This window comes from Carcharodon carcharias, chromosome 9 (assembly GCF_017639515.1).
Source record: "Carcharodon carcharias isolate sCarCar2 chromosome 9, sCarCar2.pri, whole genome shotgun sequence".
Classification (NCBI taxonomy): Eukaryota; Metazoa; Chordata; class Chondrichthyes; order Lamniformes; family Lamnidae; genus Carcharodon; species Carcharodon carcharias.
The window spans coordinates 103797229-103811743 of record NC_054475.1 but is presented as its reverse complement, the minus strand read 5'-3'; the positions used below and the strand labels follow the sequence as shown (position 1 = coordinate 103811743).

At 41.6% G+C, this 14515-nt stretch overlaps 1 protein-coding gene across 7 annotated transcripts in view; it reads right to left on the bottom strand.

The window, feature by feature from the left end:
• The window catches only part of sytl4 (synaptotagmin-like 4), a 93867-nt gene extending 86168 nt beyond the window's left edge, over positions 1-7699 (bottom strand). For 6 of the 7 annotated variants that reach the window (XM_041195528.1, XM_041195530.1, XM_041195527.1 and 3 more), the window contains exon 1: positions 7363-7699. The gene's annotated coding sequence lies outside the window, so the exon portion shown is untranslated. The remainder of the gene's footprint in view (positions 1-7362) is intronic. The other variant, XM_041195533.1, reaches the window with a different exon arrangement.
• Positions 7700-14515: the final 6816 nt, after the last annotated feature.

Genomic DNA, 14515 nt, shown 5'->3' with positions numbered 1-14515 from the left:
TAATGTGTGGAGATGGCATGGAGAACAATGGCATGGATGATTCTGGATTCTAGAGCTCTAAATTATGAGGAAACTCATTAAGCTGATATGGTTTTCACTGGAAAAATGCTTCAGAGAACAATGACTTTAAAAATGCTCAGAGGCCATAGATAATATAATTGTTAGTAGGCTATACTGAGTCACAAAATCAGAGGATACAACTTAAAAAAACTAAGAGCTTCACTTGAGAAGACAATAGAAGCTTCTCTCCCCATGTGGAGTGAGAAATATAGGGAACATTTTCCCCTTGTTGGTGGGGGGGGGGAATGTGGGAGCGGGCATGGACGGGTGGCCTTCCGATCAGCGCCCACAGTTGCAGGGATGACACCATTTTATGTGGGCGGGCCGATTTATGCCCACCCAGCATGACATCCGTCAGGAAGTGCTGTGTGCAAAGTGCTGCCTCAGGGAGATCGACTCCAATTGAAAATTTTAAATAAAGGTGATAAAAAAATTTCCCTGCCCTGTTCCCTCATGTGACAGTGTCACATGAGTTGGGACATGTACATAACTTTTATTGAAACATTTCATAAAAATTTAAACACCCTCATGAAAACTCATCCCGCCCGGGGATGAGGTTTCATGTTTTTTCCGAAGCCCGCCAGGGCTCCCGGCCTGCAAGCCAACCTTAAGGTTGGATGGACAGGTCCATTAACAACCTTAATTAGTTTTTTAATGGCCTTAAAAGGCCATTGACAGGCGGGAACTGAGAATCTAAATGACGTGGGGTGAAGTCAGAACGCACGCCCGACGTACCCCCGCGTCATTTTACACGTTGGCAAGTGGGCCCTGCCCCCGCTCGCCGACCGGAATATGCTGCTCATAGTTAATGTTTCAAGTCGAATGTGGCTCTTCTTGAACAGTCACGTTGCTAGATCTGCTGAGTTTTTCCAGCACTATCTGTTTTTATTACTGAAGTTGATAATTCAAAGAATAAGGGAGATGATCAAATATTTTATAGGACCTAACAGTCCTTTACTACTGGGGCAGTGAAGAAGAAAAACTTGCATTTAAATAGAACGTTTCAGAATTCAGGGCATGCCAAGCTGCTTCAAGGCCAATTATTTTTATCTGCGGTGTAGTCTGTTGTTTTGTATGCGCTGTAGCAGCCGATTTTTATGCAGCAAAGTCACAGACACAGCAGGGAGATGAATGACTATGTTTTGGCTGGAAGAACTCATTATCTGCGGAAAAGTGACAGGAGACCTTTTTATGTCCACATAAGCAAGCAAATAGTGCTTCAGCCTAATTTCTCATCTGAAAGATATTTCCACTGACAATCTAGCACCTCCTCAGTAATACAATGAAGTAGGTTATGTATTCAATGCTTGGGGTGGAGCCCCAAGCTGTTTAACCCACAGCTTCCTGACTCAAAGACAATAATAATTCAACTGAACCAAGTGACATTTAAACTGAAGAGGGAAACAAGCCAGGACTGGATTGTGAAAATGTGTGAAAAGCTAAATGTTTTGGAATTTACTTTTAACATTTGGATTATCAGAAAAATTGATGCAGATCTTTGAGAGATAAAATGAATGGATATAGTTTACGATTGAACAGATTCTACATTGTAGAAGAGTAGGATTAATTGTTTCAGCGGAATTTTGTTCCATGTCTTATGCTAAATACTCTGGCTCGACTTAGAATAAGAGTGCACTGCACAGTGAAAACTCAAGTAATAGATTTTTAAATTAATAAAAGTTGAATGTGGTACAGAGTTCCAATAGACTGGGGCACAGAGAAATAGGATGCAGCATTGTGCCTATAATTTCTCATATGATAAGCCGCTGATGCTGCATGAAGGCTCTGAGTGGAGGCCATAGGTATCTGCAGAAAGTAAGGGAGAGAAAAATAGAAAATTGAAGGGAGAGTCATGCTTGGTACAGCCTGACATAAGGCAACAATGGTAGGCACCGGGAAGCATGTCTCCTACTGTCTTCCAAGTCAAAAAGGAGCCAGCCTGGGTAAAAATCAGAAAAGGGTGGAAAAAAAAGTTAGAGAATCTTATCTATAATAATTGTTAGGTTTTGTCTGCCTGGATTGCTCTCATTGGTCAGTTTAAGGGCTGCTTCCGCTGGTGAGTTTATTTGGTAGGTGACACTTGGCGTGTGCAGAGAAAAATGGGGCGTGTGAAGGACTGACGGGCGTGACGTGTATGTGGCTATCAACATTTGATGGCAGCGGTGGGGAGGGGGGCTGGGGTTGGTGGAGAAGTAAAACAGAAGGTAAGGGGAGCCCAAAAGCAAAGTTAACCTGGCTGGAGAGTTTGTTTACATGAGTGATGAGAATGAGGATGACAAGAACAGAACGGGGATGACATGGGAGGGATGGAAGGAACGAGGTGGGGATGGAATGTGAGGGATGGGATAGAATGTAAAGGATAGAATGGCATGGGATGGAGGGGGATGAGATGATGGATTTAGTTAATACAGCTTATTATTTCAAAAGCTGTTTTTTTGTGCTAAAGATTCACTAGATTTTACAGAATTTTTTTTTAGAAAAGCTGTCAGGTGAATTTAAAGAATACATCAGGGTTGATTTTATAGACAAAGAAGACAATAACAGTTGTAATATCCTCCAGAGTTTCTACACAGTCTAACTCCAATGGACAGGTCATTACACAAACTTAGACTCAAGGAAGGAGCAGTTATAATGTTGCTATGCAACTTGAATCCTAAACAAAGGCTTTGACAAAGTACAAGTTTGAGGGTCAGGAAGCAGTTTTCTTCAACGATCGATGCTTAAATCATACCAGGCAGCTTTCAAGGAAATAGAGTGTTTATTCGTCAAAAACACTGAGCCCATCAGATTTAAACCTGTCTTTTCAACTCAAGAGAAAACAATCCCCAATTAGACTTCCATATTCTATGAATATAAGCAAGTCATAAGGCCAGATTCTTGACAAAATTTATATTTATATTCCTCAGCCTGTTTGTACACATAGACAGCTTTATTTAGTTTTTTCCTCAGTGAGAAGCCTTGATTCTCTTAAGTCTTTGGTGAAATAATAACTAGAAATCCTGTATTTAAAGAAATACTGTTAAAATAAGTATACTAATTTAACTGCAATGTTTTTGTGGGTCTCTGCTAGTTCCTACTAATATTTCAGTTGCAATATGGAGTCCTAATAAAGATAATATATCTCAAATTGAGCTTTAGGCTTCTTTTAATCATTTGCAGTGCCATTATACTCAATGTTATGCAGACTTTCAGCCCTGTCACAGATCTGACTCCTAACTGAGGGACAGGCTCCATTCCAGTGCAGATGTTTTCAAATTGTATCACGAGAAGTCATGTGACAGTGCCAATGATTTCCTTAAATTGCAAAATGGAAACAAGTGGATTACTATCACTAACGAGAAGCCAATTTTAAAGAAAGCTTCCAATATCTCTGGAAAAACTTAAGCAAATGAAACATGGAAAATACAAAGTTATTAAACTGGGGCCCTTCTGAGCAGGTTAAGGGAAGACCTGATAGAGATCTTCAAATTTATGGAGACACACGGTAGGGAAGACATAAAGAAATTGGTTCCACTTGTGGGTGAAACTAACACGAGGAACCATAGATATAAGATTTTAACAGATTAAAGGAAGAATTTATAAGGAATATCTTACAGAGTGGTGAGAATGTTGAACTTGCTGTCTCATGGAGTGGTTGAACCAAATAGCATTGATATGCTAAGGAAGAAGTTTTATACACATGTAAGGAAGGAGGAAAGAGAGGAGTATGGCAGCAGGGTGGGGAAAGGTAATTAGACTGGGAGGAGGCTAGTGCGGAGTACAAAACTGGTGTAGATCAGTTGGACAGTACGGCCACATTCTAGTTGCTATAGATTCTATTCTAACTCCATGTAATAATCAATGTCAATCACAATGTTAATGTTTTGATTCATCTTCAAAGCTCTGAAGTCATATGGACTTGAAACTTTAACACAGATTCTCCTGCCACAGATGCTGCCAGACCTGCTGAGTTTTTTGGGGCATTTCCTGTTTTTAATCCAGCATCCTCAGTACTTTGCTTTTATTTTTATGTCAATCGCTGCATTTGATTATGAAACATCCTGCTTTTTACAAAAGATCTCCAAATTCTGAAGGAAAAGGAGTGAAACAACATAATTTTTTATGCTTTTTTTTTCACTAACGCTCGGACTCCAATTTTCAGGATGTGCCAGACACCAGCAGACATTGTGCAGAATTTTAAGTTCCTCCGCTAGTGAGTTTGCAAACAGGAAAAGGGGGTCCATAAAATTCCTCAGATGGCCTTTCCACTGGGCTCCCAACCACCCCAGCCTCTCTGCAATTTTATGATAGTACTGGTGAGGCTTATTAATAATCACTTAAGGGCCATTTCCTGCCCAGCCTCAATTTTCAACCTGGTAGGAGGAGTTCAGGGACACGTGGAAAGGGGGAAACCCAGAAGATACGCTATTCACACCTCGGATGGGAAGGGGAAAGATGGGGGATGGGGGGCGGGGGGGGGGGGGGGGGGGTTGCCTCTATAAATACCCTTCAACAAGGTCTGCCTCTGTGGGTGCTCCCACCCTTCTGGCCTCTCTACCAACACCCCCTTGTCCCCTCTGTCCACCATCCCCAGGGCCTCACCTCCCCATCCCAATACACCCACACTTACCAGATTCTGAACATCCAGGACTTAGATTCTGGGACCTGCTTGCAATACCAGTCCTGTCCACTGCAGCGTCTGATGCTGCTGGGACTAGAGAGCTGCTGGCCAATCAGATAGAGCTGGCAGCTTTTCGAGGCAGGACTGCCTTCTGAGCGAGGGGCAGAAGTCCCATCTCCAGCCAATTAATGCTTCTTGAAATCTTAAATGGCTGCGTGGCTGCCAGTATCGCCAGTGATCTGTTCCCCATCTACTCTTTGGGTGGTGAGGTGGGAAACCCCGCCATACTAAAAATCCTGGCTATTATTTATTTTCTTTCATATCTGTCACTCTAACTGATCCAAAGCAAGCAGGACCATCTGGATTAGTGTTGTTTTATTGTCATTAATAAATTGTTGGCAGGAACAGAGTGTTTTAGAGATATCAATATAGAAGTCTTCAAAGTTGAGAGTTTAATTAAAATGGGCAACTAAGATTCTGGGTTTTATTCTTAGCGACAGTGAAAACGAAAGCAAGGAGGTGATATTGAACTTGTACAAGATATTAGTTAGGCTACAGTTGCAGTGTGGGCATGTAGTTCTGGCACCGTATTACGCAAAAGCTATTAGAGCCATGAAATGTGTGTGGTGAATAGTTAGAACAATATAGGAATGGGATATTATAGTCATGAAGAAAGTCTTCAGAAAATAGGTTTTTCCTCACAGGAACAAAAAAGGTTAAGGCAGCATTGAATAGATATTTGGTTAAGGCAGCATTGACTAGATGTTTGCAAGTTAAGGTTATGAGAGAAAGAATAATGAAAGATTATTTCCAATTAGTAATTTGGTAATAAGGAAACTTAGACACAAGGTTCATGCTGGAATAATGAAAGGGAGATTTAAGTGATACACAAATATACTTTCCATAAGTAGCTATTGAAAAGGAAGTATACAAAAAGTTATGGGGAAAAAGCTGGGGCCAGTTAGTGCAGTTGGCTATGTGGCTAGCGTATAGTTCAGAATAATACAAACAGTATGGGTTTGATTCCTGCTCTGGCGGAGGTAGACTTGGGACCTGCCTCAGAGTGAAAGGCAATGGCAAAAGCTGCCAAGAAAACAGCTCAGGATGAAGCATCAGCAGACAATGAGCCTTTGGGGAGAGCACACATGAATGAATGGGGAGAAAAGGAGGAAAATGCAAACATAGTAAGTAACGCCAATGGAAAAGTTAATACTGATACAGCCTTGACGAGTCAAATCGTCTCCTAATTTCTGTGATTCACTTTTGAGACCTTGGATTGAATTCAGCTTGGATTGATGAGATGATTTTCCTTTACAGCAGCTGTAAAGGTCCATGTGAAATAATTTGGGACGGTCTTAATTCAATTTCTAGCAGGCAGAGGTTCACAGCACAAACCTGACATAGAAGGGCAGCAGGGCGGTTACCACAATAAAAAGTTGCTTTTCCAACGTGGGAGTTAGGACACATTGATGGGTCGGTAGAAAATTAACCTCAACTACCAAAGTTTAACAAAATGCTGATTGGTCAACTCCTCCAATTTTCAGGTCTTTAAAGCCCAAGCTAGGTGTTATCTAATCAGCAGTTCCTAATTTATCTTGTTATCTCTTTTATTCTTTTGAATCTGGTCTATGGGCCTTCACTTGATGCAATTCAAGTGTTCCAATCTCCAGCAATAACATCCCTCACTTTGTGGATACAGGATACAACATAACCACTTAAAATATGCATAATTATAAAAATGTTAGAAAAAACTTTAAATATTTCATTCAGAATATTTAAGTGGAATCTAAAACATGTTCTTTCTTTAACAATAAAACCGTTTCACATTCCAATTCCTAATTTTGTCATTAGCTTAAAGTTGGTGCCATCCTTGAATTCCGGATCCCTTCACAATAATTAGAAGGAATTCTTGCTCCTGTATTTTTCTCCCATTTCCTATGCTTTCGTGTATTCTCTCTCTAATCTTGTAACGCAGTTAAACTCCAATCTTTGCAATTCACCCAGCCTTCTCCTTATGGAACTTATTGCACTCGTACTCGTCCTGAATGTCAGAGAGATGATGCCCAATCAAACTCATCCTCTCCCCATATATTTTTGTTTTCGATGTTAATGCGAGAAATGTCATTATTTACCCATCAGAACATCAGAAACAAAAAGATGGTGTTTATTCGTAAAACTACTGAAATTTCTTGTCACATATTCACACGTCAAAATAGTAGATCACTATTATCAGAACGAGACACTAGAAAATCTCGCTTGGGAGGTGGGTTAACACAGACGTCGGACACCACACCGCACCCGTGGTGCAAATGCCTTGACATTACAGATTGCTCCTTCCACAAAACACAGAGGGTCTCACATGATTCCACATTATCGCTTTATGTCTGTATCAACGTGACTGCCGCTCTCCCAATTACATACGGATCATTTCCTGACACCAAAAATGTCTTTACCTTCTTACCATCTGAATGAACCAAATCTACAATCCAGGTTGTGAAGTTTTCTAGCAGAAACGACCCTATGGAACTTTTCAGCCGCTGTCGGTTGAAAAATTAAGTTAAAAAGAAGTTTGAAAATTGATTCTGTTGTTTCAACAGACCCTGGGAATGACCGTATGCCCAGTTCAGATAGATTGAGGACAGGTCCCATCACAGTAAACGTACACGCTGCACAATCCGTCATTTTAAAGAAGTTTGACTTACTTTAGGATACGGGGCACAACCAAAACACTCGCTCGGGAAGGATTTTTCTAATCCTTTCGCTTGGATTTCTGGTTTCTTCCGCTGGTTCCGGAAGCGAAAGTTTAAAGAACTTTTCAGCTGGAGGTTCAACAAAGTAAACCAGCCACCTGGGGGCGAAACTGTCTCTAGTCCATTCTTGGCATCTCAACCCTCCAGTCTGGGAAATAGCTGAGCCACGCAGATCAACAAACCTGCAGATTTGATTCTTCAATCTGTGCTAGTCGATGCAGTCCAGACTAATGGATTCAATTAATCAGAGTTCTCACTAGTCCTAAAGAATGTCTCTTATCTGGTGAGGACAGGTAGTCCTGGGCTGTGATGTGTGTCCCCACCCCTCGGTTGAATATATTCAGGTTATAACCTGCTGACAGACATGAACAAAGTTTGAAGTGCCAGAATGCACAAGTGTATGGACCAAGAGCTGGAAAATGGCATTAGGATTTTATCGGCCGGCACAGATGGGATGGCTGAATGGCATCCTTCTTTGTCGTAAATTTTCTATGAACAATAGGTAAGGGTGTGACCAGAACTCATGAAACTACCGTAACAAGGAGTGAACACGATAAGTGGAGTGGAAAGAATTGGGTTACAAAAACAAAAATACCTGGAAAAACTCAGCAGGTCTGGCAGCATCTGCGGAGAGGAGCAAAGTTAATGTTTCGAGTCCGAATGACTCTTCAACAGAACTAAGTAAAAATAGAAAAGAGGTGAAATATAAGCTGGTTTGGGGGGGGGGGGGGGGGGGGGGGGGGCGGTGGCAGAGCTGGGTAGAGGGCCAGTGATAGGTGAAGATAACCAAAAGATGTCATAGACAAAAGGACAAAGAGGTGTTGAAGGTGGTGATATTATCTGAGGAATGTGCTAATTAAGGGTAAAAAGCAGGACAAACAAGGTACAGATAGCCCTAGTGGAGGTGGGGTGGGGTGAAGGAATATTAAAAAGGCTAAAAGGTAGAGATTAAACAATGGATGGAAATACATTTAAAAATAATGGAAGTAGGTGGGAAAAGAAAAATCTATATAAATTATTGGGAAAAAAGGGGGGAATCGGAAAGGGGGTGGGGATGGAGGAGAGAGTTCATGATCTAAAATTGTTGAACTCAATATTCAATCCGGAAACCCTTAATTAGCACATTCCTCAGATAATGTCCTCCTTTTTCCTTAACCGAGGTTTTCCACCCACGGTCATTGACAGGGCCCTCAACCGTGTCCGGCCCATCTCCCGTGCATCCGCCCTCACGCCTTCTCCTCCCTCCCAGAAACATGATAGGGTCCCCCTTGTCCTCACGTATCACCCCACCAGCCTCCGCATTCAAAGGAACATCCTCCGCCATTTCCGCCAACTCCAGCATGATGCCACCACCAAACACACCTTCCCTTCACCCCCCCGGCGGCATTCCGTAGGGATTGTTCCCTCCGGTACACCCTGGTCCACTCCTCCATCAACCCCTACTCCTCAACCTCTACCTATGGCACGTCCCCATGCCCACGCAAAAGATGCAACACCTGCCCCTTCACTTTCTCTCTCCTCACTGTCCAAGGGCCCAAACACTCCTTTCAAGTGAAGCAGCATTTCACTTGCATTTTCCCCAACTTAGTCTACTGCATTCATTGCTCCCAATGCGGTCTCCTCTACATTGGAGAGACCAAACGTAAACTGGGTGACCGCTTTGCAGAACACCTGTGGTCTGTCCGCAAGAAAGACCCAAACCTCCCTGTCGCTTGCCATTTTAACACTCCACCCTGCTCTCTTGCCTACATGTCTGTCCTTGGCTTGCTGCATTGTTCCAATGAAGCCCAATGCAAACTGGAGAAACAGCACCTCATCTTCCGACTAGACACTTTACAGCCTTCCGGACTGAATATTGAATTCAACAACTTTAGATCTTGAACTCCATCCTCCATCCCCGCTCCCTTTCTGTTTCTTCCCCCTTCCTTTTGTTTTTTCCAATAATTTATATAGATTTTTCTTTTCCCATTATTTCCATTATTTTAAAATTTTGTATGCCCTGCTAGTCTTTCCACCCCACCCCCACTAGAGCTGTACCTTGAGTGCCCTGCCATCCATTCTTAATTAGTGCATTTGTTTAGATAATATCATCACCTTCAACACCTCTTTGTTCCTTTGTCTGTGACATCTTTTGATTATCTGGTCCTACCACTGCTTGCTTGTCCCTACAACCACACCCACCCCCCCACTTCTCTCCCCCCACCACCAACCCCTCCCCCCCCCAACCTTAAACCAGCTTATATTTCACCCCTCTCCTAATTTCACTCAGTTCTGTTGAAGGGTCACGAGGACTCGAAACATCAACTTTTTTCTTCTCCGCCGATGCTGCCAGACCTGCTGAGTTTTTCCAGGTATTTTTGTTTTTGTTTTGGATTTCCAGAATCCGCAGTTTTTTTGCTTTTATCAAAGAATTGGGTTAGATGCAACTAAAGCACAAACAATTAGAACATTGCCACCTGTGGGAGAAAGTGCTTCTTGCAGGGCAAACCACAGGCCCAGAAAGTGAATGTAGATTTTACAGATTTTGAAAATGGTACCTTTGAAAAGCGTTATCAGTTGAGGTTCTACAGTCAACCTGAATTTGATCCATATATAGCACAGAAACAAGCCATTTGACCCAACTAATCTGTGCTAGTATTTATACTCCACACCAGTGTCTTCCTATTCCAACTCTATCTCAGTATTTCAGTATACCTTTCTATTCCCTTTTCTCTATTTTCCTTTTGAAAGCATCTACATCATTTGCCTCCACCACTTCTTGTGACAGAGACATTCTAACCACTGTTGGAAAAATTTCTCCTATTTCCTGATTAAATTTATTCGTAACTAAATTGAATTTACAGAGCTTGAATATTAACAGTCGTTTGGTTGTATAGAACTTGAGTCTTACTGAAAAAAATTTATGTCAAAGCTTTTCATCTTGCACTCATCAGGACATTTTGCAAGAATACAAATCCAAGGAAGACAACAAATTTATACTATATGAGAAGAAAGTGCTGATTGGTTGACAAGTGGACTCTGATTGGTGGAGGCTTTGCCATGGAGCATGCAACAGTTGATGGCAACTGACAATTAACTGCCAAGCATAGTTTGAAATTTAAACCAGGCAGATTGACTCTGATTGGTCATGGCATTGCCCTGAAGAATGAACCAACAAATGGCTGTCACTTATTTTGTTTAGCTGAAACAGGTGCAATGTGTGTACATGTTCTTTCTGTCTGCAAAAAACCAGGTCCTGTGTATTAATGTATAATATGTAGCTTCCAGTACATGCAAATGCACCACACTGTGAGCCCGGCTGACAATCTTAAATTGGTTGTCAGCATAATTCTTAGCACACTGGGAATTATTTAGCAAATGTTGTCCAATCACGGAATCACATCTGATGCTGGACACAGTGTTTTGAGTTTTGCAAGCACGGGCTGGTTGGGTACGATCTGTACCTTGCCCATTGCGAATAGCAGAAGACATCATGCTGTTTGATACAATCCACGTCTTTGGGATGGACGGCCTACATACTTAGCATCACACTGATACTGAAATTCAGATACACATTACTCACTTGTGTGCTAGGCAGAGTCTACTTGCCAACCAATCAGCACTCTCTTCTCATACAGCATAAATTTGTTGCCTCCCTTGGATTTGTATTCTTGTGAAATGTCCTGATGACTGCAAGGTGAAAAGCTTTGACAAAAATGTCTCTTTTATTCAGCAATACTTAACTTGAATATTGGTGAAGAGACATGTTGTGAAGCTTTTTGTATTGTATTCATGAGGACAAACTCAAGAATGCCAAATTTCAAACAATCTCAATAATTTATAGAGAAGGGTGCTGATTAGTTGGCAAGCCAACTCTGATTGGCCACCACTATGTCATGGAGAAAGCAACAGGGTACTATAGGTCCCAAGCTCCCAAATAATTTTTTTTTTAAAGGTGCAAGGCTTGAACATGCCCCTTTTGTTTGCAGAGAATAGGTCCCTGCATATGGATGTATGTCACTTCTAGCAAGTGTAAATAAGGCATTAAACAAGCTTGACTGATTAACTTAAGATTGGTTAATTAGAGCCATTAGAGGACTCAGGATTGTTCAGCAAGTGCTGCCCAAGTGCAGAATCATATCTTAAGAGCAGATGTTTTGTTTTGGGTTTTGCAAGTGTGGGCTGGTTGAGTATGTTCTGTACTCTGTTTATTACGAACAACTGAAGCAACATGTTGATTTGATCAGGCGTCGCAGGGAGATATGATCTACACCACTGGCATCAAACCTGGCATAATCCTTTGCATAAAGTAGATGGGAAGAGTGGGTGTCTATGTCCTGTGTATGTGGAGGGGGAGGGGGGGGCTGCTGTGTTGCCTTCGATACTTGAAAAATGTTTGAAAAGGCCTCAGGAACAGTAGATCATTTTCACACCATGGTTAAGTGATGTATCATTGTTGGTGGACAATGATGTAGAACAACAGTGGGAAATATTTATAACGGTGTTCAACAGAGTGTAGGAAAAATATATTCTGCTAAAAGAACAAACTGAACACTAATGAGACTCCATGGATGAATAAAGCCTTAAAGGAATGATTGGGGCTCAGGAAAGACATACACAAAGATACCAGAGGAGTGTACAAAGAGAGAGGAAGTGACGTGATTAGGAGGTAAGTCAAAAAATCAATTAGGAAGGTAAAAAGGAACTATGAAATTAAATGATCAAGGAACATAAAACATTATAGCAAAATATTTTATAGACACATCAATAAAAAAGGAAAGCTGGGATGGGAACAGGGCCATGAAGGGGTAGACAAGATAATGCCACAGGTAACGATAGAAAGGTGGCAGAAATATTACTTCACTTTGGTATTCACTGAGGGAAGGGAGCATGTGGACATGACACTGGATGAGGAGATGATAATGAAATGAGTAATAATTGCCTTTAAAATAAAAAAGGATGTATTGAATAAATTAATCAAACTCAAAGCAGATAAACTCCTGGTCTGGAGCGATTGCACCCATACATTTTAAAAGAATATAGGCAAGAGTCAGCAATGGCATTACTACACTTATTTAATAATTCATTAAAAAAGGTGTAGTGTTAGTGGACTAGTGGATAGCTAACATAATGCCTATACTTGAGAAGGGGCAAAGAACATATCCAGGGAATTATAGACTAGTTGACTTAACATAGGTGGTATGAAAAATACTGTAATGAAATCCCTTCTAAAGGAGAGAATAGAATATCTAGAAATGAAAAATATAATAATGATGTCAGCATGGATTTCAAAAAGGAAGATCTTGCTTGACCAGCCTTACTGCATTTTTTGAGCTGACAGAGAGTAGACAATGGTAATACAGTATAAGTGGTTTATCTGGATTTTCAAAAGCCTGCAATAATGTGCCCACAATAAATTAATGAAAAAGGTCAGATAACGTGAAGTCAGGGACACCTGGCAGAATGATTTGTTAGCTGGCTTCAAGACAGAAAGCAGAGTAGAAGTAAAGGGTACTTATTCACGGTGCCAGAGGATGTTAACTAATATTCCACAAGGATCAGTGCTGAGACCACTGGTGTTCACAAATCACATTATTTTGATTTTGGAATCAAAAGCACAATTTCTAATTTTGTAGATGGCACCAAATTGGAGTCAATACTGAGGAGGTCTGCAACAAATTACAGATGGACTCTTGCAAAATGGGCAAATAATTGGCAAATGAAGCTCAACAAAGATAAATGTGAGGTCGTACATTTTGGTAGGAAGAATAGGGAGGTCATTTATTGAAGTAAGCCCTCGTTTAATGATGCCCTGTTTAATATTGTTCAGTCATTCAGTTAATGGGGCCTGCATTCTCAGTTAGTGTTGTGAGATTTGTTTTAAAGTCGTTTGGTACCGGTCTGACATATAGCCCCCTGATCCAATTGGTGCAATTTTGGAGTGGCCTCTCCCCGCCCCTAGCTCACCCTCTTGCTACCGACCTTCCGACTTGCATCCTCTGTTGCTCCATGACTCAGCCTATCGCCGATCTCCCACTCACTGCTTCCCTCTCCTGAACCTGCGTTCCCATTCAAGGTCCAGGTCCAGATCCGATCCAAAGCCAGAGCTCTGGGGTTGTGGAAGTACAGGTCCCAACAGTGCAGGAGCGCCCAACTGAGGCTGTATAATCTGTTTTTTAAAAATACATACAATAGTACGTGAAACCAGAAATGAGTTTACTCATGCACTATCATCGCTGTCTGCTACATACATTTCCACCACTCCTCACTGCAGTCACGCACCAGTGCCACCCCAGCTACTTATTTCCAGGGTCACAACTCAGAAACACAAGCCCAGTGCAAAGCATCTTCCTCCTTTTGATATCTGAGGCTAAATCCGCGATGGAATTTAAAAAAAAAGTGATTCAAAACAAACACTTAAGTTAAAGCTACTGCTCCTGCCTCTCGTCACTCATCTCCAGAGCCCTCGCTCACACAGCCCCAGCTTGGCACTTCTGCATTGTCAGGAACCCGGAGCGCTGACTTTTGATCGGATTTCGATCTGAACCTTGAATGGGAACGCAGGTTGAGGAGAGGAAAGCAGCGGGAGTCGGGGAATGGGAGATTCGGCGAGAGGATGGTTTAGGAAACGACAGAGTCCACAAATCAAAACAAAAAAACTGCGGATGCTGGAAATCCAAAAAAAAAAACAAAAACAGAATTACCTGGAAAAACTCAGCAGGTCTGGCAGCATCGGCGGAGAAGAAAAGAGTTGACGTTTCGAGTCCTCATGACCCTTCGACAGAACTTGAGTTCGAGTCCAAGAAAGAGTTGAAATATAAGCTGGTTTAAGGTGTGTGTGTGGGGGGCGGAGAGAGAGAGGGAGAGAGGTGGAGTGGGGGTGTGGTTGTAGGGACAAACAAGCAGTGATAGAAGCAGATCATCAAAAGATGTCGACAACAATAATACAAAAGAACACATAGGTGTTAAAGTTAAAGTTGGTGATATTATCTAAACGAATGTGCTAATTAAGAATGGATGGTAGGGCACTCAAGATATAGCTCTAGTGGGGGTGGGGAGAGCATAAAAGATGTAAAAAATAAATAAATAAATAAATAAATATTTTTTTTTTCTCTTTTTATAATGG